Source organism: Pteronotus mesoamericanus, unplaced genomic scaffold (assembly GCF_021234165.1).
Source record: "Pteronotus mesoamericanus isolate MK-2021 breed Mesoamerican mustached bat unplaced genomic scaffold, CSHL_Meso_final contig_74, whole genome shotgun sequence".
Lineage (NCBI taxonomy): Eukaryota > Metazoa > Chordata > Mammalia > Chiroptera > Mormoopidae > Pteronotus > Pteronotus mesoamericanus.
The window spans coordinates 17,223,100-17,243,286 of NW_026555247.1; the positions used below are offsets into that span (position 1 = coordinate 17,223,100).

Genomic DNA, 20,187 nt, shown 5'->3' on the forward strand with positions numbered 1-20,187 from the left:
TGGATGTTGCTTCTCTGGATATAGCTAAATGCCAGAATGTTGAGCACTGAAAATCCTATTGATAGGAGGTCCCTGTGGTTGTTCTGGAAACGTGGCAGCATTCAGTGACAGATGAGTTTAAATTCAGATTCCTTACCAGCCTGATAGAATCTGACATGCGACTGTGTCTGCTGCTTTTTGTGTAGCTGACTACTGGTCCTACAATGCAGCAGAGGTCCTGTATTCTTCTATTATAGCCCCGATTTGGATTTGGGAGCAGACTATATCAGCCACTTTGCTTTCAGCGGGAGAGCGCCTTCATTGAATGAGTGCATCTTGCTTTCTGATTTTTCTTTTCAACATGAGAAACTAAAAATATACAGGTTTTGGGGGAGTATTTTCATATTATATGTATTTTAAGTATGTGAAAAGGCTAAGGTAGTCTAAAGCCTGAGAAGCCCACATAATTTGGAGTGGAAGTCCATTGTCCGACAATGGAAGTCACAACTTTGACGAGGTTCCCCTCAGGGCTCTGGAGCAGCAGGTGCTATGAGGATTGGCTAGATTCCAGGAGCATCGCTTTTGACCTTGAGAGCTTCTGTTTCTTGAGAGGCACCAGCCTCCATGGATGGGAGGTTTGTTTGCATTGGGAGACAGGGACAGTGGCCTACGGTGTCTGAGTCTGCACCCACCGAAGGCGGAGGGCCTCAGGGTGCCTCTGCCAGGGTATGGCTCCCCACACCCCAGGTGAGCACAGGCTACCTGTGTGGGGAGGAGGGGTTTTTAGGGGTGGGGACAGATGACTCAGGATTATGAGGATGGGATGTATTTCAATCTGAGGTGGGAGACATACTCTCACCTATTTATTGGTCTTCTCATCAGTCATAGTTGTAATTAAAATTATTTTGAAATATATTAGACTTATAAAGGCATAGGTATAATAAAAACAACCCACAGCAGGTTAAGATAAGCATCACCAGTATATGGTTTGGCCTTTCTTGATCTTTGTGCACAATAGCACCTCCTCTGCACCCCAATCTTCCTTGGTTGGTGCAGGGGGTGACAAAGTCTGTCATACTATGTGTGCTGCTCAGCAGCGGTTTCTTGCCTCCATGCCCCCACTAGGAAAGGGCTCCATCCGCTTTGTTCGGCACCGAGTCTTGTCCTTGTGCATGTTTTTGAAAGGATGAGCGAACACAGCGGTGTGAGATTCATCCATGGGCTAACATGGCCCGGCCTCCCCCTTTCTACTACTGGATAGTATCCTGTTGTATGAATGTATCACAATTATTGAGTGGTTCTTGGGTTGGTCCACATTCAGGTTATGTCCAGTTTTTTGGAACTGGAAACATTGCTAGCCTTCTTGTGATGTTCCCTTGTTGCACGCACGGGAATTTTCCTAGGGTATATACAGAGGAGTGGAGTTGCTGGGTCAAGGGAGTTTTCACATTTATTCTAGGTGCTGAGTGTTTCCCACCGAGTCAGAGCTTCTGCTACTGAACATGGGTGTGGGGTTGCTTCTCCATGTGGGGCTTTGATTCTCAGTCCTATTCTCCCTGAGGCCCCTGTGGTGAGCGACCGTGTGACTGGGATGGCTGGTGACCCTAGTCCTGGAGTCTTTGGGCTGGAAAGAGACTTTTCCTTGGCCCATTTCCACCAGCCCTTAGGGCCTTGCCTCTCTGACCATCCTAGTTTAGTATCCCATTCAGTGGCTGGCCTGCCTGGCTGAATGCAGGGTGTTAGAGTCAGGAGGTGCCTTAGGGGACTCCTCGCCGGCCTTCTCTTAGAGAAATGGGGGCTCGGAGAGCTGAAGTGACATGTCCACAGCCTTGCAAGCTGTCATGGCCATGCCTCACTCCTTCCCCTTGCAGAAGCTTTCCTCTTCTTATTGCTGACACCGTTTGCCCCTTTGCTCTTTCTTTCAGCCGTGACTCTTACGTCAGTAGTCATGGCTGTTCCTGTTGTGTGAGGCTCTGGTTGTTGGGACCCTTAGCCCCCTTGTTTTCTCCCCAGCAGGCCCACCCCCTCCCTCCCTTCCTGAACCACAGAAAGGCACTTCTTGTGTCATTGGGAGGGACACAATGTCTGCAGGAGTCCTTTGCAGCCCCTCAGATTATATGAGTCCCTTGGTTTAAAAGGAGAGGTGTTGATATTTAAAAATTGTGCCTTGAGTGCCCTGCTGGTGTAGCAGAGCTTAGAGGAACGGATCATATACCCAAGTAAGTCAGGAAAAGCATCTCCAAAGTGGAAATCTCTGGGGTGGACTCTTAACCCACCTTCAGCCATCTACGGCCCGGGGCATGCTCAGAGGCAGGTGCCCAGAATCAGAACTGTCCACCTGTGGCTGGCTCCTCGCAGTTTTCCCTGGTGTCACAGGCTGCCCGGCCCAGCCCTTCTGCAGTGCTGGGGTCCTTGCACTAGCTCTTTCACCTTGCTGAAGAAGGGCTCTCCCCGCCCTCTGCACTCAGGCCCACCTTCAGCCTAGCCGCCTGCCCCGCTTCTGTCTCTGCTCCTGGAGAAACCTCCCTACCGTGCGGCTTGGATGACGTCACTGGAGGAAAACCCTGAATTCCTCCCATGCCCCAAATCTTGCCCCTGCTGTTTTTCTCTATAACTATAATTTGGGACGTCAGCGAGGCTCTGTAATTTTAAGGCTCAAAGTACGCTAAAGTATGGAGTTTCATTTCTCAGTTCAGTGCACACAGAGCAGAGATTGCCACGATTCAGAAGGTCTGTAGTCTTGCTCTGCATGTTTGGGAAGCTCCCAGGCCCTCATCCTCCCCTCCCCGCAGCTACTTCCCCCAGTCTCCCGTCCCAGGAAGAGAGAAGGCAGGAAGGGGAAACACCGCAGTGGCCTCTGTAGGCTGCCGGTGCGAGGGTGACCTGCTGAGGCGTCTTCGGGGTGTCGTGGCTGGTGGAAGGAGCTGCTGCAGGCCCTGGCCTTGTTCTCAGCTCGGCACAGCCGCCTCCTGGTTTTTCTCCTCACCAGAAACACTTCTGAGGCGCTCACCTGCTGGTGGGGTTCTGGAGAGCAAAGCTTTCCCAGGAACCTCTGAGAGTTGTCTGCAGAGCCGCTCCAGACCCCATTTGTGGAAGAGACCAGGGGCTTCCACGTGTTACTTCACAAACCCTGGCCCCCTGAAGCCCCCCAGGGCCCCAGCCCCACTGCAGCCTCAGAGCCTCTGCTTTGGCCTGGTTTATATTCTAGGCTTGCGCATAAGCATTCTTTGAAAAAGGTACTGTTGCTAAAACATTGAAAGGTCAGGAACGGTTGTTAGATGAGACAAAATACAATGTTTCATCCTGTCGTTGAGGGCCCTCCGTGATGGGCCTCCCCAGGCACAATGCTGCTTGGGGGTGGTCCCACCTGGGCTTTCCTTGGTGGGGGGCTGTGTAAGGACCCCACCCTCCTGTGACGCTGACCGGCGTGTCCACTGCACGGTGTCGTGCCTCCTGCCCGAATACTGTCATCAGGATCTAGGTCCGTGCCTGTGGGTCAAGGACTGGGTCCTGGGGCAGCCACTGTCATCGTCCCCTCAAGGATTTCCCTGCCCATTTCTCCATTTCAAGAGACTGGCCCCTGGCCTCAGCGTGGAAATGCTATGTATGTCTCTGAGGCAGCCCCCCTGTGGGTGCCACCCATGTCACCGCTACTATCTGGTGCTACCCCGGGGCCCTGTGTGTTTAGTCTCTATGGCCACTTGTTCCCAGTGCCACAGGAATAGGGAAGGATTCTGGAAAGAGTGTGTAAGAGGGGAAAGTTATATGTTTAGGTCTAGGCATGGGGTTCAATTGTGTGGCTAGTTGTAGAAATAGAATTAAAGATGCGGTTCTGTTGCCTGATTTCATTCATTCCGCCACTGGCTCACAAATGTAGCATCTTCCTCAGGCAGCCTTGAGTACCTAGAGTGAGGGAGCAGTTCTCTGCGACAGGAGGCAGATGAGGTTCCAGGGTGGGGGGGAAGGGGGTGGGGCGCAGCTGAAAAACATCGGACCTAAGGGAACTGTGCAGTGTGGAAGCTCCTAGGCAAGGCACTGCAGTGATGGAATCCATTCACAACTATTTATTGAGAGTCTGCTGAGGGCTGGGCCTAGAGATAAAGGAGTCAGATAAAGCCCCACCTGTCTATCTGGCTGGGGAAACAGATAAAGCCAAAGTCCACCCCCCTGTCCCTAGGGAGTCAGTGCTGAAACAGCAGGATACCTGGGGGTGTTGAGGGCCCCAAGGGGCAACTAACCCAGCTAGGGGTTAGGGGCGGGGCAGGGAAGAGGTGGTGGCAAGTGAGGATGGGGGGTACGAGTTAAGGGTAGGAGGCCTGTGCGGTTGTGATTGGCAAGGGGGCAGAAGAGGAAAGGCACAAGGGCAAGGGACAGCCTAATGCCTGCTTAAGACTTCCAGATGCGGGGGGCTCAGAGCAGGCGTGAGGCAGGAGTGAGGACGCGGGGGCTGGAGGCGGGCGAGGGCCTGATGGTGCCGGGTGTTGGACTCAGGCATGTGGTGGAGGGCAGGGCAGGCAGGGGGTTTGCGGGGGACAGTCATGGTCCGGATCTGTCTGTGGTGATCACCCTGGGGCTGTGGCAGCAGAGTGTGGGGAGAGCAGGTACGGCAGTGAGTGAGAGACGGAAAGGTCTCGAATGAAGTAATGGGGTAGGAGGAGCCGCTGCTTCCCAACTGGGTGATAAAAGTGTCCTTGCCTGCTGGTGAGGGGCTTGAGGATGAGGGCAGCATCAGGTGACTAATAGGTGCCAAGCTGGAGTCAAGGTACACAGTGACATCACTGAATGAGACAGAGAGAGGGGTGGGGGGAGCATTTTGAGGGGTGTGTTTGGATGGATGGAGGCTTGTGGACATTTATGTGGAAATGTCAGCAGGCGGTTGGAGATGTGAGTCTGAAACTCAAGAGGGAGGTTGGAACGGGTCTGACAGGGTTTGGGCAGCATCAAGGTTCTCCAGGCAACAGAGGGGCAGGATGTGGGCCTTGAGGGTGGCTCCGGCCCTGCCAGCCGGGGCACTAGACTTTGGTGGGCTGTGCTGCTTCTGTGTCCTGAGGATTGATGGGATGGGGGTGTGTCTGATTTAACTTGGAGCCGCCTGAAATCATCATCGGGCCCAAGGTGAGCAGAACCACGTCTCCAGCACTCAGCGGTGAGAAGCGGGGCGAGGGCATAGCTTGGTGGCTGTAGCCTACAGAGGGCACAGGAAGAAACCAGCAGCCACAAGGGAGCAGGAAGTAAACTGTCAGAGAGCAGGACAAAGCCCCAAGGACGGAGCTGTCACAGCAGCCCAAGGCCAGACCTTCAGGGGCCTGGGCTACAGACTACAGTGGACCTGAACTGAGTACTCAAGTCACAGACGAGGTGGGAATGCCGGTGCTTCATCAGTGGAAACCCAGAGCTCTGGGGGTCCATAGAACTTGAGTTGGGCCACTTGTAGAAGATAGACAGCCAGGTTTTAGTACCTGGAACCAGCAATTCTCAAAGGCATGTGTTCATCTGTAAATGGGATAATGCAAGTGTCCCCTTGAGGGCTTGCAGGATTGAATGAATGCACGTGTATGAGGCACTTGGATTTGTCCCAGCACAATCTAAGTGAGGGCGGTAGAGATGCTCGCTCTGCTACAGGCACGTCTGGAAGAAGGGACCAGCCGAGGGTGGAGGAGGAGGCTCTGGTCAGATCCCGAAGGTCAACCTGCCTTCCTCAGACAGTTGCTGGGCACCTGCTCTTTAAGAGGCGTGTTGCTGAAACAGACCCTGTCCAGAAGTGCTCGTCTTCAGAGTGGACTGTTGGCTGTGGCTCTGCGGGGTAGGGTGGCATAGGGTGAGGCCCCTGAAAAGTCTAAGGGCCTGTTGGTGGTCTCTGAGTAGGCGTCACAAACAATGGAAATGGTGATCACTGTGAAAACAAGGGGGACTGAAGACTCAGTGGGTGGTTTTTGGCTACATTGAGGTGAAGGGCCACCTCACAGAGGTCAGCTGGGAAGGGGACTTAATGTCTTAGTTGTTGAGAAAGGCATGGCACAGCCTGGCCTGCCCTTCAGGCCTTGCACAGAAATCGTAAGGTAAGAAAATCAGGCATTAGAGGCTCCCAGAGGGTGTGTGTATGTGTGGACAGGAGTAGGGACAGGAAACTGAATAATGGGACATGTTATCTAAAATGCTTGAGTATTGTTGAGAAATATTTTCCCATTAGTGTTAAGAATGCCAGCCTTGTAAGGCCATTTGGACTAATCTCCCATCCATGATGGCTGGGTCTCCTACCTCTAGGTCTTAGTACCGCTGGAGTGGTGACCCATCTCATTTTTCGACACTTCCGTAATACAAGTCCTTCCATCTTGGAATCTGCACCATTGTAACATCCTCCTCTTGTCCTTGGATGTGGGACATGCAGCAACTCTAATCCTCGCTCCAGTGCCAGCCCTTCAGACAGCCAAAGACCATGGTCACAGTCCTGCCGCCTGTTCGTTGGGGTTTAGGAGAAGATGGATCCACAGTTAAGCCAAGCCATGGTCCCCCTTCCCGTCCCTGGCAACACTGTGCTATGTTTCCAATAGTGAGAAAGGCAGCAGCCTCTCATGGCCAGCTGTGGATGCGACAGGGTGGGCCACAGGGCACGGCGTGACATGGAGGAAGGGACATTCCTGCAGCTAGTCTTGGGAGGAACTGGTCCCCATCCAGGGTGACTATCAGAGATGGAATTGTATCAGTGTGGCTCATAAGTTCAGCATCTGCCTATCTAATCACATTGGGTTATTACTGTTGATTGGTACCTTCCGAGGTATCCCAGAGGCCTTCAAAAGATGTGCAGGAACTGAGTTGCCTGCTTGTTTCATCTTTTCCCTGTTTTGCAAAACTCTAGGGAGCCCAGTGGCTCTGGAGATGCCCCCTCCCCCAACCTGGGCTAGAGAAGGGGTGGTTTCCCTGGTGCTAACTTGCAAACCCCAGGTCTAGCTTTTACTTGACTATAAATTTGCTGTCCTTAGAAGGCTATTCAAAACACTCAGGGCCATCTGTGAAAGTTTACCCCACCATGAGGGCAGTGAGGCAGGGAGACCCTACTGGGACAATCTGAGCCACTTTGATGTCTTTATAATGTTTTTCTTTTTATGTTTCTTGTTTTACTAACTTGTCCCATTTGTTCCTTCAAACTCCATCCCACTGCTTCCCTAGGAAATCTGCTTTTTCAGATTAAAGATATGTGTTACAAACAAACAAAAAAACACTAGCATTTCCCAAACAACGCTACCTGTGATATTGGGCTGTGAGCTAATATGCAGGTTCAACAGGTTGGTTGGTTGCTCGAGTTAAACGAATTTTTCATTCTCCGAGAATAAAGTTTCTAGACCACTAACTCCATCCCGGGTGAGGAGATCCGGAATGGGTCCCCGACTGGAGCCCGTCGGGCAGAAGCCCGCTCTCCTGTTCCTGGGTTCCTGTCCCTCCCCGCACTTCATCCCTCCGCCTCCAACAGTTACTTCCTAGTTGCACTGGGGAGAAATAAAGGGTTAATTTGAGATCTGAACACTTGAGAGTCATCAAAAGTAAAACACTGGGTCCAGGAGGGAAGCAGTTAGCAGGAATCCCTTTACTCAGGTTTGATGTTATTTTATTTTGCCCAGAGACAGAAGAACTGGAAATAGTTTAAAATACGTGTGCCTGTTACTTTTAAGTTATAGAATTACATAGGCAAATTGAATGCTGCTGAATTTTGCTTTAATGAGCAGACAATTATTTAAAATTCACATATTTTATTTCTCTGAATGCTTTAACAATATCTCAAAAATTATTTTTTTGCCATTTTATTTATATTACTAATTTGTGCCAGAGGTCAACAAACTTTTATCTGTAAAGGACTGGAAATGAAATATTTTAAGCATTTTGGTCCAAGAGGCAGAATGGAGGTATTGAGTAGGTATTTATATGATGAGAGAAAAAGCAAGTTTGCAGACTTTTTGTTGACTAGGTTCAAAATAGAAGAATAATAATGATAATTGAATACAGCACTTTTGTAATGCAGGTTTATATGAGTGAAATTTTGGTGGGGAGAGATAACATTTCTTTTAATTGAGGTTCAAAATTAGTATTTTCTATCATCAAATTGGCTGCAAAAATTTACCTGTATAAAACCGTTCTTAGCTCATACACTGTATAAAATCAAGCGGTGAGCAAGATTCGGCCCATGGGCTGTGGTTTCCCGACTCCTGATTTATACAGATTTTTAGATTGAAAAATTCACCCCTACTCCCATGAACAGGGACAAGGTAACTGCCTGTCTGGTCTTACACAAATACAATTTTATCTAACTTCATGGTCTCTTAATGCTTATGACCTTGTGACCCCTTGATTTTACATCATTGTTCTGTGTGTTTGTGGGATTTTATAAATACATTCTGGTGACTTCCTGTCATTAACAAAAATGGGTTTAAGGTAGTTGTTGCCCCACTGAGCCCACTTAGACATCCCAGAATCAGCCGAGACAGGGTCGCCCTCTTAACTCTTCCTACTATGTGCACAGTTAGCTCCCTGTGTTTCCTCCATCTAGGCCCCATGCTGGTCCTGCATGTGTGCAAGTGACTCTGCCTTGCCACTGTGACAGGGGCCACCTGCTGGCAAAGCTGCCCCGAGCACAGACTGCCTGCAGGAGGCAGAGGCAGCATCCCGGGGAGGGTCAGAGCGGGGAGGGGGAGGGGAGGCCTTGTTCCCACACTCCTGTCTGTTTTTGCTGCTCCGAGGCTGCATTGACTCTGGCCAGTCGGGACACACTAATTCTGCTAGCAATCCTGGCCCCAATACAAATGCCTGGGAAATATTCTTTTTTTTCCCCTTAGTTCAGCTAAAATAGTACAATTTTTCAAATGGAACATTTTCTAGAATTAACAATATAAAAGGAAAGAAAAACAAATATGAGAAAGGTAGATTTACAGAATCAGAGTTTGATTAAAACATTCTAACCTGACTAAAATCTGGCATGGCCTGGGTTTCCCCTGAGTGCAGGCCTCCTTAACCTCCTCGCCCTTCTTGTTTGAAAGCCAAGGCTTCTGCCCGCACCGCCTGCTGCATGGGGTTTAGATTCCAGGCTGCTGCTGGTGCGCTGGGTAGTCAGGCTGGCCTATCTCCACTGCAGAAATAACACCAACTCTTCCACCACAACCATCGTGTACTTCAGGGTGGGGGCTCTGGCCTGTGTGGTCCTTGGAGACTCTCCATCATTCATACTTGCTGTGGGCCAAGGACCCTAAGTTTTCTAGCTTTCTTGGGATCCCCATTTGTCACTATGATGTCAGTCTGTTGCTCTGGGTTTCTCCACTACCACACCTGGTCTCCTAACAATTCTCCATGCTATTCTCAGATGGGGGACATTCATTCCCTGACCTGGGGGGTCAGTGGGGATTGGGTAGCTTCCTCTCCTTGGTGGCTATGATGTTTCCTTCCTTTTCTTTGCTGGGGTGGTGCCAGAGAAGGTCAAGTGGACAGCCAGGACTTTTACTACTGCTCAGTTGAAATAAGACAAAAAGAATTACCAGAGACAGAGAAGGATGTTATATAATGATGGAAAGCTCAGTCTACCAACAAGACACAATGATATTAAACTTATATACATGAAACAACAGAGCTGCAAATTATGTGAAGCAAAAAACTGATAAAACTGAAGGGGGAGAGAGATAAATCCACAGTTGTAGTTCAAGACTTCAATACCACTCTCTTAACAATCAGACAGGAAATTGCAAGGATAATTCAGTGTCACTATCAAACAGTTACAGAACTCTCCAAACAATAACAGCAGAATACACAATCTTTTCAAAGGCCTTTGGGATATCCACCAAAATGGACCATATACAAAGATCATAAAACATACTTCAATAAATTTAAAAGAACTGAAATCATGGAGAGTGTGTTTTCTAATCACAATGGAATCGAACTAGAAATCAATGACAGAGAGGTAATAGGAAAAACTCTAAATCCTTGGAAACTAAAGTGTACCCTTCTGAATAATCAATGAATCAAAGGAGAAGTGTGAAGGGGAAAAAAATCTCTCTCTATAAATATCTTATATTGAATAGAATGAAAATGAAAAACAACACATCAAAACTTGTGGAATATATTTACTACACTAAAAACGGTGTTGAGAGGGAAATTTATGGAACTGAATGTTTAGGTTAGAAAATAAGAATGACCTCAAATGAATAATCTAAGCTTCCACCCCCAGAAACTTGAGAAAGTAGAGCAAAATAACCCAAAACAAACAAAAGGATGGAAATAATCAAGAACAAGAGTCAATGAAATTGAAAACAGGAGGAAAGTAGGAAAAAAAATCAATGAAACAAAAAATTGGTTATTTGAAAAGATCTATTAAATTGAGGAGTCTCCAGCAGGAATGATAAAGAAAACAAGAGAGAAGACACAAATTATTAATATCACAAATGAAAGAAGGGCTATCCCTAGAGACCCTATAATGTCCTGTGAATAATAAGGGAATACTACAAACAACTGTTTATTCACAAAAATTTGACAACTAACTTCAAGGAAATGAACCAATTGTCTCTCAGTAGGTAAATGGTTAAAGAAACTGTGATGCATTCATATCATGGAATACTACTTAGCAAGGAAAAAAAAAGCCATTAGCACACATAGCTTGGGGATTTTGCTGATTGTAAAAAGCCAATCTCTTAAGGTCACATGCTGTATGATTCCATTTATATAACATTCTTAAAACAACACTATGATGGAAAACACGGGGTACCGGGGGGTTAGCGGTGGGGATGATGGGTTGATAAGTGACTGTGTCTGTGAAGGGGCAGCATGCTGGGGGTCTTTGCGGTGATGACGTTGTTTTGCACCTTGCCTGTGGTGGCAGTTACACAAATCTGCACACATGATGAAATGATAGGGACCCATGCACGCATGTTATACCAATGTGAAGTGCTTGGTTTTGATATTGTCCTAGAGCTATGTCAGGTGTAACCTCTGGAGGAAACTGGTGAAGAGTACTTGGAACCTCTCTGTACTACCTTTGCAATTTCCTTTGTATTTATATTTCAAATTTAAAAGTTAAAAGAGACAAAAATCAATGGGCATTATCTGTCACTTAGCTATTATAAAAGTGCCCCCACCCTGGCCCAAAATATCTGCAGTGAGTATGGGCTGCACTAACAGATTTGTTGTGTCCAATGAAGGGACATCATAGTCCTCATGCTGTGTGTGCTGATTAGATTCATCTCGAGTCTCGTTTGCAATTTTGACGCTATGGGCTGGGCTGGCTGGAATCCAGGACACCATGTAGTTGAAGGAACCTGAGCAAGACTTTCCGGGAGGGCATGCTATGAATTTAGCTATTTGAATAGTTCACAGATAAAGAAGAGATCAGTTATGCTATGTGCACCTCCCAAGGCCCAAACCAGGGCCAGTGTATGGAAAGTGTCCGGAGTGAGATTGGGCCTCACTATAAGGAAATCTGGTCAATGTCCAGAAAGGTCAACAGGTCATGGCTGTGCTATTGTGGAAACATGCTTGAAGTAGTGAGCAGATTGAGTGCCACCCGTCAGGCATCCTGTCCAGGTGGTGACTGCAGTGGTAGAGATGGGGACTCCACAGGCACCTTTCAAAGGCGTGCCAAGGCCATTGGCCAAGTTGTGATTAAATAAATCCAATACTAGGTGGGTGTAACCAGGGGTGACAGAACCTTTATATAAACCATGTCTCAACCTTCACTATTTTGAGAAAATTAAAATTGAAGGATACTTTTTCTGGGATTATTTTGGTTTCACTAGAATACTAGTTCCAGGGTGGTGATGGCAGCCTCTGAGGACGGTGTGACCGTTGAAGCCCCGGGAATGGAGAGCAGTGATAAATTAGGGCGGGTGGTCTGCGCAGAGGCCTGGGTCTGAGGGAGCAGTTGGGGGAACACCGCTACACATCTCTGCGAAGCCTTGGACTCAAAGAGAGACCCTGCAGATAAGAATGTTCTCTGCTGCCCCTGGCTTCGTGTAGCCGGAATTTAAGAAACAACCCCTTTCATTTGTTGCTTCAACAAGCATGCTTTCCACAGATCAAAGCAGATTCCTCGATGACACACATGGAACTGCAGGCGTGGGGTGGAGTTAGAGAGAAATGTTAGGCAGGGTTGTCATGCCTGTAAAAAAGGAAGAAATTCTGCTTTTCATGCCCTATGTCCGATCAGGCCAGGTTCCAGTTATAGTGGTAAGATTGAGTGTCAAGGCCAGTGGTATCTAATTATTGACTTTATATTTGTCAGCATGCAGAGCAGCTAAGTATAGTTTCCAACAATATTTCCTCTTTTTGGAATAACTCTCAGAACTAAAAGTTTAGGTAGTGTAGAACAAAGATCATTTGCTGCCATGTTAGGCGCCCTTCTGATCAGAAATTGGGGTTACCCACACTAGGGCTCTCATAGACAGTTTGAGGGTACAATTGGGAGAAGGGTGCTCACAGTGCCTAATGCAACTTAGAGACATTGGGGGTCTTGCTAATTACACAATGTTAATGCTTTTGGAGTAATATATTTCACAGTGCTGCGGTAGTCAGGCCTGTGCTCGCCTAACCAAGTCCTTTTTACTGAGTGGTACCCAGTGATTTAAGCAGGCATGGGAGAGGTGGTGGGCGGGAAGGGTATAGAAGGAAAAGGCAGAGCTGCATGAAGGGAGGACAGGAAGGGCTGCTTGGTTTGAAAGCAGCTTTCGAATAAGGAGCTGGAAGTGCCGCCCCCCAGGCCGCCGCCCTGGGGTAGCTCTGTGCTGGCAGCCCCGACTCCAGGCCCTGTGTTGTGGGGCAAAGAGCACTTAGTCCCATAGACATTTGCCTGGGCTCATTTCCTCTAACCCTTTTCCCCAGGCTGGCTTGTTCTCCCCAACAGGAAGTGTTTGGTTCTGTGTTGTTTCTTTTCCTATTAATGTCACTTTTCAAAGGGAGATCATGAAAGACATGTTGCTATGATTTTATTTTTATTTTTTTGCTTTCAATTTCGGCACTCAGAAATCTGAAACGTAATACAGATGTCTGTGCTTTATCGTTTTCCATTATTTTTACGTTTCATTCCTCCTTCCAAATAAAGTGGGAAGTTAATCAGGTAGTCAGTAAACTGTAGAACTAGCCCCAGGACATTCGGGTAACAGGAAAGTTGTTCACAGTTCAGATTCTGGGTCCATAATTCCCTAAAACCTTTTTAAAGTTGGCTTTTAATCCAACGTGTCTCTTTATGGGCCAAAATTGGAATTGAGCCTCAGAATTGAACTGAGCTAAATTTCTAGGCTATCCCTCTTGAGAATTCTGAGAAATTAATGCCCTTTCTTTTAAGTACTTAGAGATCTTCAGATAACCATACCTGTGCTTTTAAAGTACCCTTCACTAGGACGCTAGCCTGAGGGAGAAGTAGAAGATGTGTGCTGTGACATCTAAAGGCTCCCAGGAAATATTCCTTGCCAGTCCAGTCCTCCCCGGCCAAACATCAAAGCTGTTTCACAAATGTCAACTTGGCTCCCAGTTTATAATGCTGGCTTTAAAAGGCCAGCGTACCAAGGATGGAGCTATTTATACGGAGGAAGATTTTAATGGGTTTGCCCACAGCTCTTTGTAGAGTTAGTACCATCCTTGTCTTTTTATGATGCTAGATGCCCTGTGAAAATTAGATGGATCAGGGCTGGTGCCCAAACAGGAAGTACAGTTCATCCTGATTTCCGTGGTTAATGCGCGTTTAGTCTCATGGGCGTCAAGGGTGGTAAGGGTGGCGGTGCCTTTATCTCTTTTATGGATTCAAATGTCTTCAGTTTATTTTTATTGTTAAAGATTTTAAAAAACTAGCATTCATTTTTGGTAAATTCTAAGAAAAATGATAGGCAATGGTTCACACTAATATGTTCGAAAAATAAAAAACAAAGTTGTAAAAAAGACCAGTTTCACTGAGTATTATCTATTACCCTTGGCTTTGGCATTTATCCTTTTACCTGCTAAATACATGTTGTGATCCCTGAATTATTATTTTTTCTAGAATCAATTTGCTGAAAAGGAATTATATTGGAAAAATATCCAGTCTGTCTTAAAATACTCTTTTTCTATTTACAAAATTGTGACATTTTTCTCTCCATAAAGAATGGCATATTTAGGGAAAAAACTTGAGATTTGCGTGACATCCTTTGTAAAGGAAATAAATTTCTAAGTTGTCAAAGGTAGTTTATAAAGCCTTGAAGTTTCTGGGGGTGCCTGTGTTGCTAAGAAATGCTATTATATTTAAATAACATTTAGTGTGTCTGTAAGCATTAACAAAGTGAGGAGGGGGAAGAGAGAATATGCATTAGCTCCCTGTGCTGGTTAATTTTATGTGTCAACTTGGCAGGACCACAGAGTCCAGAAGTGTGGTCAAGCATCATTCCGGATGTTTCTGGGAGGATGTTTTTGGATGAGGTTAACAGTTAAGTCAGTATACTTTGCAAAAGCAGATTTCTCTTCATAATGTGGGTGGGCCTCACCCAGTCAGTCACAGGCTTAGATAGACCAAGAGACTGATAATTCCCCCTCAAGCAAGAGGAAATTCTTCAGCAGATGGTCTTTGAATTTGAACTGCAGCATTGGCTCTCCCTGGGTCGTCAGCCTGCCAGCTCATCTTGCAGGTTTGGATTTGCCAGACTCTACAACTGCATGAGCCAATTCCTTAAAATCCATCCATCCATCCATCCATCCATCCATCCATCCATTTTCTTTCTATTAGGTTTCTCAGGAGAACTCTGACTAAAACATCCCCCTTCTAAAGAAATCCACCAGCAGAGAAATCTGTGATCAAGAAGTTAAATTCCATGGTATTTTCCTCGATAGCCTGGCTGGACTGCACACCATTACACAGGCACTCTTCCTGCTCTGTCCAGGGAGGAAAGGTCAGGGCACTCAGGGAATAGCAGCCCTCCAAGGAGAAACTTGAATCAGCTCGTCTACCTGGGATGAACAGAAGAGAACATTCTTGAAATTTCCAGATGCTGAAGAGCTTTTGAAGCCAAGCTGGGCTAAGATTCTAAAGATCTAGGAGGCCAGCCACCCCTGGGGAAGTTCTGGTGGAGGTGAAGGAACAGGTCTGGTGTGTTGGCATTAAGATGAGGTCCAGCTTAGTGCTGTAGAGAAAGGCACCGAAGTGTATTTGCTCTCTCTGCTCTTTAAATAGTATTTGGTAATATTGCCAGTGCTTAGTGTTTCAAAAACAGTTCTACTTCTTAAAATAGAAGTGTTTATGGACAACGATCACGGTTCTAATCTCTTTCAGTTATCTCTGATGGAAGCTGGGCACTTCATGGCTCAAAACCCAGATGAATTGTCTGGGGAGGGGGGAGGGGTTTGACGATAGCTGTAGCAAATTAAATCATCATGCAAAACATAAAATCGTTTTAAAGTCTTTTTATAGGCTTCTGGCACCTAGCAGGTATTCATTAAATATGTCATGCGAATAAGAAATTCTCTGGCTGTTCCCTAGAGAGGTAGATCCATATATTGATTTCTGTGGTATTGGCCTTGAATATGAGAGCAGGTAGGGTGCAGCTCAGGAAGAAAGGCTCCTGACGAGACTCTTGTCTAAGGAGAGAGGAGGTTTGTAGAGTTAGTGCTGGAAGCTGGCACGGGCTCCCTGCCCCGCGTCCCCACACACGCCCCTTGTTGCTGTGCCACACTCGGCTCACTCGTGGGTTGTTGATGATGAACAGTGTACACCAGTTGCTCACCATGTGCTGACTTTCCTTTTTATTTCACCTTGTTTGTTTCCCATCTCACTGCATCTAATCTGTGGGTAAATGCTTTATTAGTTGGGGCCAAAGCCCAGGCATCCTCGGGGCCTGATGAATCAGCTTGCGTCTCCAGTCAGCTCTTGCTGTGAGTTGTCTGGGCACCTGAGTCACTCACAGCCTGGGTGGCTGCAGACGCCACAGTGCCCATCACGGTCACAGTAACCAGCTATCCCAGTGCCTGTGGCCTTAAAAAAAGTTTTGGCGAGCTGAAAAGTTGGCTACAGGTTGAAAAAGCCAAGGAAAACCAACACAATCTGTGGAGCAGTAAATGTGTTTGGAGGAAACCTAAAAACCAGGTGAGTGTCGGTGGACAAGTCAAGCTTGGCAGCTAAGCGAGTCCACTCCTTTCCTGCTGAACCTTTCACATGTCTCCCTTCCTTCTTTAACATCCTCTCCAGGCGTTTTCTTCAAAAAGAGTAATGGGTACTTTTCAAGCTGTCTCTGCGCCTCTGAATAGAGAAATTTTGTGGATGGTTTTAACTTTAAAAAATTTAACGAAGACCAGCCTATCTTCAGAGGTTGGGATTCCTTAGATTAAAGTCTTAGACAAATAACTTAAACATTCTAAATCTAGGTTTGTCATCTCTAAAACTAGGCTAATTCCATCTACCTAGTGTTGTCATGGGGATTCAATGAAGCAATGCTTGTTGATTTCTCAATGTTGTATATACTAGAGCAGTCTTAGAGATAGTCATGCACACTTTTGCTTGAGGCTTCAGAATCTACAATTTAACCATCCTCAGCCCCCCGTTCCTCTCCCACCTTGGGTCAACAAAAATCTATTTTGTGTTCAGTGAGCCAGGACCAGAGCAGACAATAGTAAAAAGACAGATATGGTGCGACCTCTTGGAACTTTCCATTTTGGCCAAGACAACAGACAGGAACATATAAGGAGTATATGTAATAATGACAGGTGGTGATAACTGCTGTGGAAAAAAAATAAAGCAGGGCATAGGGATGGAGGGTGTTGGGTGTGAGGGGGCACTCCATTTTACACAGGGGGGATAAGGAAGGCCTCTCAGAAAAGGTGACATTTCACCAGAAGAGGGAGCGAGCTGGAGGCTAGTCTACACCCAAAATTTGAAAAAGGATAGCTTAAGGTGTTTGAAGCAGTTTTCTGAGTCCTCAGCTACCAGCAATGTTACTGATAACCTATTAGCCCAGATGTATATCACAAAATGTTTTCAGGTTCTGGAAAACATTTCTGCACCTGTGTGTGCATGTGTGAGTATGTGTATGCATGTGTGCTTTTGACATGTGTAGGGAGGGTGCCTTTCCCTTGGCATGGGTTAAGTTTTAACCTTACGAGGACACCACTGAAAGAAGGGCTCGGCAAGATTTAGCAGAATTTATGCAGAAGGTAGGGTGGTGCTCGTCTGGTACTCCTTCAAGTAGTGGTTGAAAGGAACTGTTGAATTGTTGCTTCTCTGACACATGGAAATAGGTGAAAACTTGACATATCTCTTTGTCTTTTAAAAATATCTGCTACTTTGATTTTAAAAAAAAATGCTGTTTAAAGATAGTTTTACGCCTCTACAACTGGCAGAACAGCCAGGTTCAGAGCCGGCTGCTTGTGAGGAGCGGCTGAGGGCTGCCTGGGACACCTCTTTCCTGGAAGGACCCTGCACGTGTGATGTGGGCTGGCCCTTGGGAATGCAGCCAGCATGAAATCTGTCGTGAACCTGTGTGTGTGCCATGGCAGGTTTTCTCCCTGGAGAAGTAAGTGCCGGAGCTTATAACTGTACAATGAGCCCTATTTGGTAGGTGTACAGAAGAAGAAATCTCTTTCAGGGTGCACTTTCTCAGGCCGTCATCCTACTATACTTCATCTTTATATGTCTTTGGTAATCCTGTTTTTAGTGTTACTATAAATCAGGATTGATTACCATTCCTAGGATATACTGCTCTGGTTCTTGGTGGCATTTTGGCTCCTCTTATTCCATATTTGTGTATTTATTACAAACATTTTTCTGTTTTGTTTTTTCACCAGTTCCTGTCATATGTGCTTCTGGTTTTGATATTTCATTAAAAAATTGACCCAGGCAACCTAAAAGCAACTTTAAATGTGTGGGCGGTGGTTGGTGAGTTTCATGTTTGGTATAGTCAACAGGCAGTGGCTCTCTCAGGAGCATAGCAGTTTTTCAGATGTTGGTCTATTGTTTTCTTCAGAGACAGTGGCATTAATGAGCAACTCCAGGAAGTTCCCCGTGTTCCATATCCCACAACAGGAAAAGTAAGGGGCAAGCTGGAATGGCCATTAAGGAGACTTGAGGTTCTTCTCTTGCCAGTTGTTTTTGGCTTAGACTTTAAGACCTCAAGTACATGACATGGATGAGTGTATTTGCTTGTACACAGGTGTCCCCCTACACACAATGCATTTTAGTGTCACATTTACGGGGTGTTATAGGAAGCACAGGCTTGTGTGGCATGAAGAAGTTAGCAACGCAGTCTAACTTCTTGCCAGATACTTGCTTAGTGCTTCTCTTTGAATCTCAAATGCTGGCTCCTTCAAAGCCTTCTGTTTTTCTTTTATTTCTTTTTTTAAAAAAATTGTATTATTTTTTATTTAGGGGAAGTTAGTATAGAAGCTCAAAGCAAGACGTGTGATCTAGGGACTTTAAAGTCAGTTCTGCTCATGACATGCAGACTCTCGATTAAAGCGTCGCAGTCTCACACAGTCTCACGGAGCTGATCCTCCCTGCCCTGAGCCTGTCCCTGAGGAGAGCCTTTCCCAGACCCCTTTCCGGGAGGGGAGTGGCAACTGTGTGGGGACAGAAGAGCATGGATGAGGGAGGGCCAAGCCCCCAGGCAGGTCCATTGCATTGGTAGTTTTAGGTCTGATGCACCAACCAGTGCTGGAGAGACTCCTCCTCCTCCTCTTCACTCTCTTCAAGCTGATTGTTTCAAAGCATAAGAGCCAACACACACAGGAGAACAACCAAAGATAGAAGAAAACATCGTTTTGTTTTGTTTTCCTTACTGTGAGGTAGATTCATAACAGGTTCGAACCACCTAATTTTAAAACCAAGGACAAGGACCTTAAACATAGACTTCCACAAATACAGTAAGACAAAAAGAGTAGAGAGAGAAAGAACATGGGCGGGCAGAAACCCTAGAAAAATTAAGAAAGGGGAGTAGCATTTGTGGGAGCTGGTCACCTGCTGATAGCTTTATACATTCTGCTGCTTTCCTCCCTGTGGTGATTGTCAGGCCCAGCATGAGCCCCCGTGGGGACACTCAGGTGGCCAGCTCTTTCATGAAGGAGGTTGTTCTGAGCTAGGCTTTGGAGAAAAAAGGGATTAATGAAGGAATAAAATGTGAGCTTGATGAATATTTAACACGGAAAGTTTGTTCATTCACTGAGCAAACCATCAATTGCAAGTTGACAGTTGGCCGGGTACTGTGTTTAGCTCTGGGAGTGCAACAATTTCTGAGATTGCAAGGAGCTTCGATCTGATTTGCTGAGGAGAGTGTATTTGTTATGCTGTTGTTTCCTTTTCACTTCATAGAATATTCTTCTATTTTGTTAGGTGCAACTGTTAATATTTCTAAATGCTTTTGAGGTGAACTGACCAACGATAATATGTACATGTTTAAAGCGTACCTATGTTTTGACATGTGTATACACTGGTGAAGCCATCGTCCTTGTGCCCCTTTCTAGTTCCTCTTGTCCCCAACCCCACCTGCCCCTTCCCCAGGCAACCTCTCTTCTACTTCCTGTCACCATAGATTAGTTTGTATTCCTCAAGCCTTATATAAGTTGAAGCATATAGTACGTTTCACTGGCTTCTTTCAATCAGAATAATTATTTTGAAATTTATCTGTGTAGCATGTTATTAATAGTTCAGTCCTTTATATAATGAGTAACATCCTATTGCATGGATAAACAACAATTTATGTATTTATGTATCAGTGGACATTTGGGAGTTTCCAGTTTTAGACTATTCAAAATAAAGCTGTTGTAAATATTCACGTACAAGTGTTTTCGTAGACACATACTTTCATTTTTCTCTGGTAAATACCTAAGAGAGAACGGTTAAATCATAAGGTAGGTGTAGGTTGATTTTTTAAAACACAGACTTTTCCAAAGTGGTTATATAACTTTACATCGCCACCACTACTGTCTGAGGGTCCAGTTCATCCCTATCTTTCCAAAATTTGGTATGGTTAATCTGTTTAATTTTAACCAATCTAATACTGTATGGTGGTAACTCACTGGGGTTTTAATTTGCATTCACCTAATGACTAATGATGTTGAACATCTTTTTTTATGTGCTCAGTTGCCATCTATCTATTTGCTTTGGCCAAGGTGTTTGTTCAAATCTTTTGCCAAATTTTAAGTGGGATCGTCTGTTTCTTCCTATTTTATATGTATTTTGTTTTTGTACTCAACATCCTTTTCTTTGTCTTTTTTTTTTTTTTTTGAGTTTTCAAA

At 45.9% G+C, this 20,187-nt stretch overlaps 1 protein-coding gene across 6 annotated transcripts in view; it reads left to right on the forward strand.

Moving 5' to 3' along the window:
- Window positions 1–20,187, forward strand: part of FHOD3 (formin homology 2 domain containing 3) — a 427,145-nt gene that overhangs the window by 212,935 nt on the left and 194,023 nt on the right. The window contains exon 1 of one of the 6 annotated variants that reach the window (XM_054583552.1): window positions 15,997–16,048. The exons of the other annotated variants lie outside the window; for them this stretch is intronic. The gene's annotated coding sequence lies outside the window, so the exon portion shown is untranslated. Of the gene's footprint in view, window positions 1–15,996; window positions 16,049–20,187 lie in introns of those variants that run through there. 6 annotated transcript variants of the gene reach the window in all.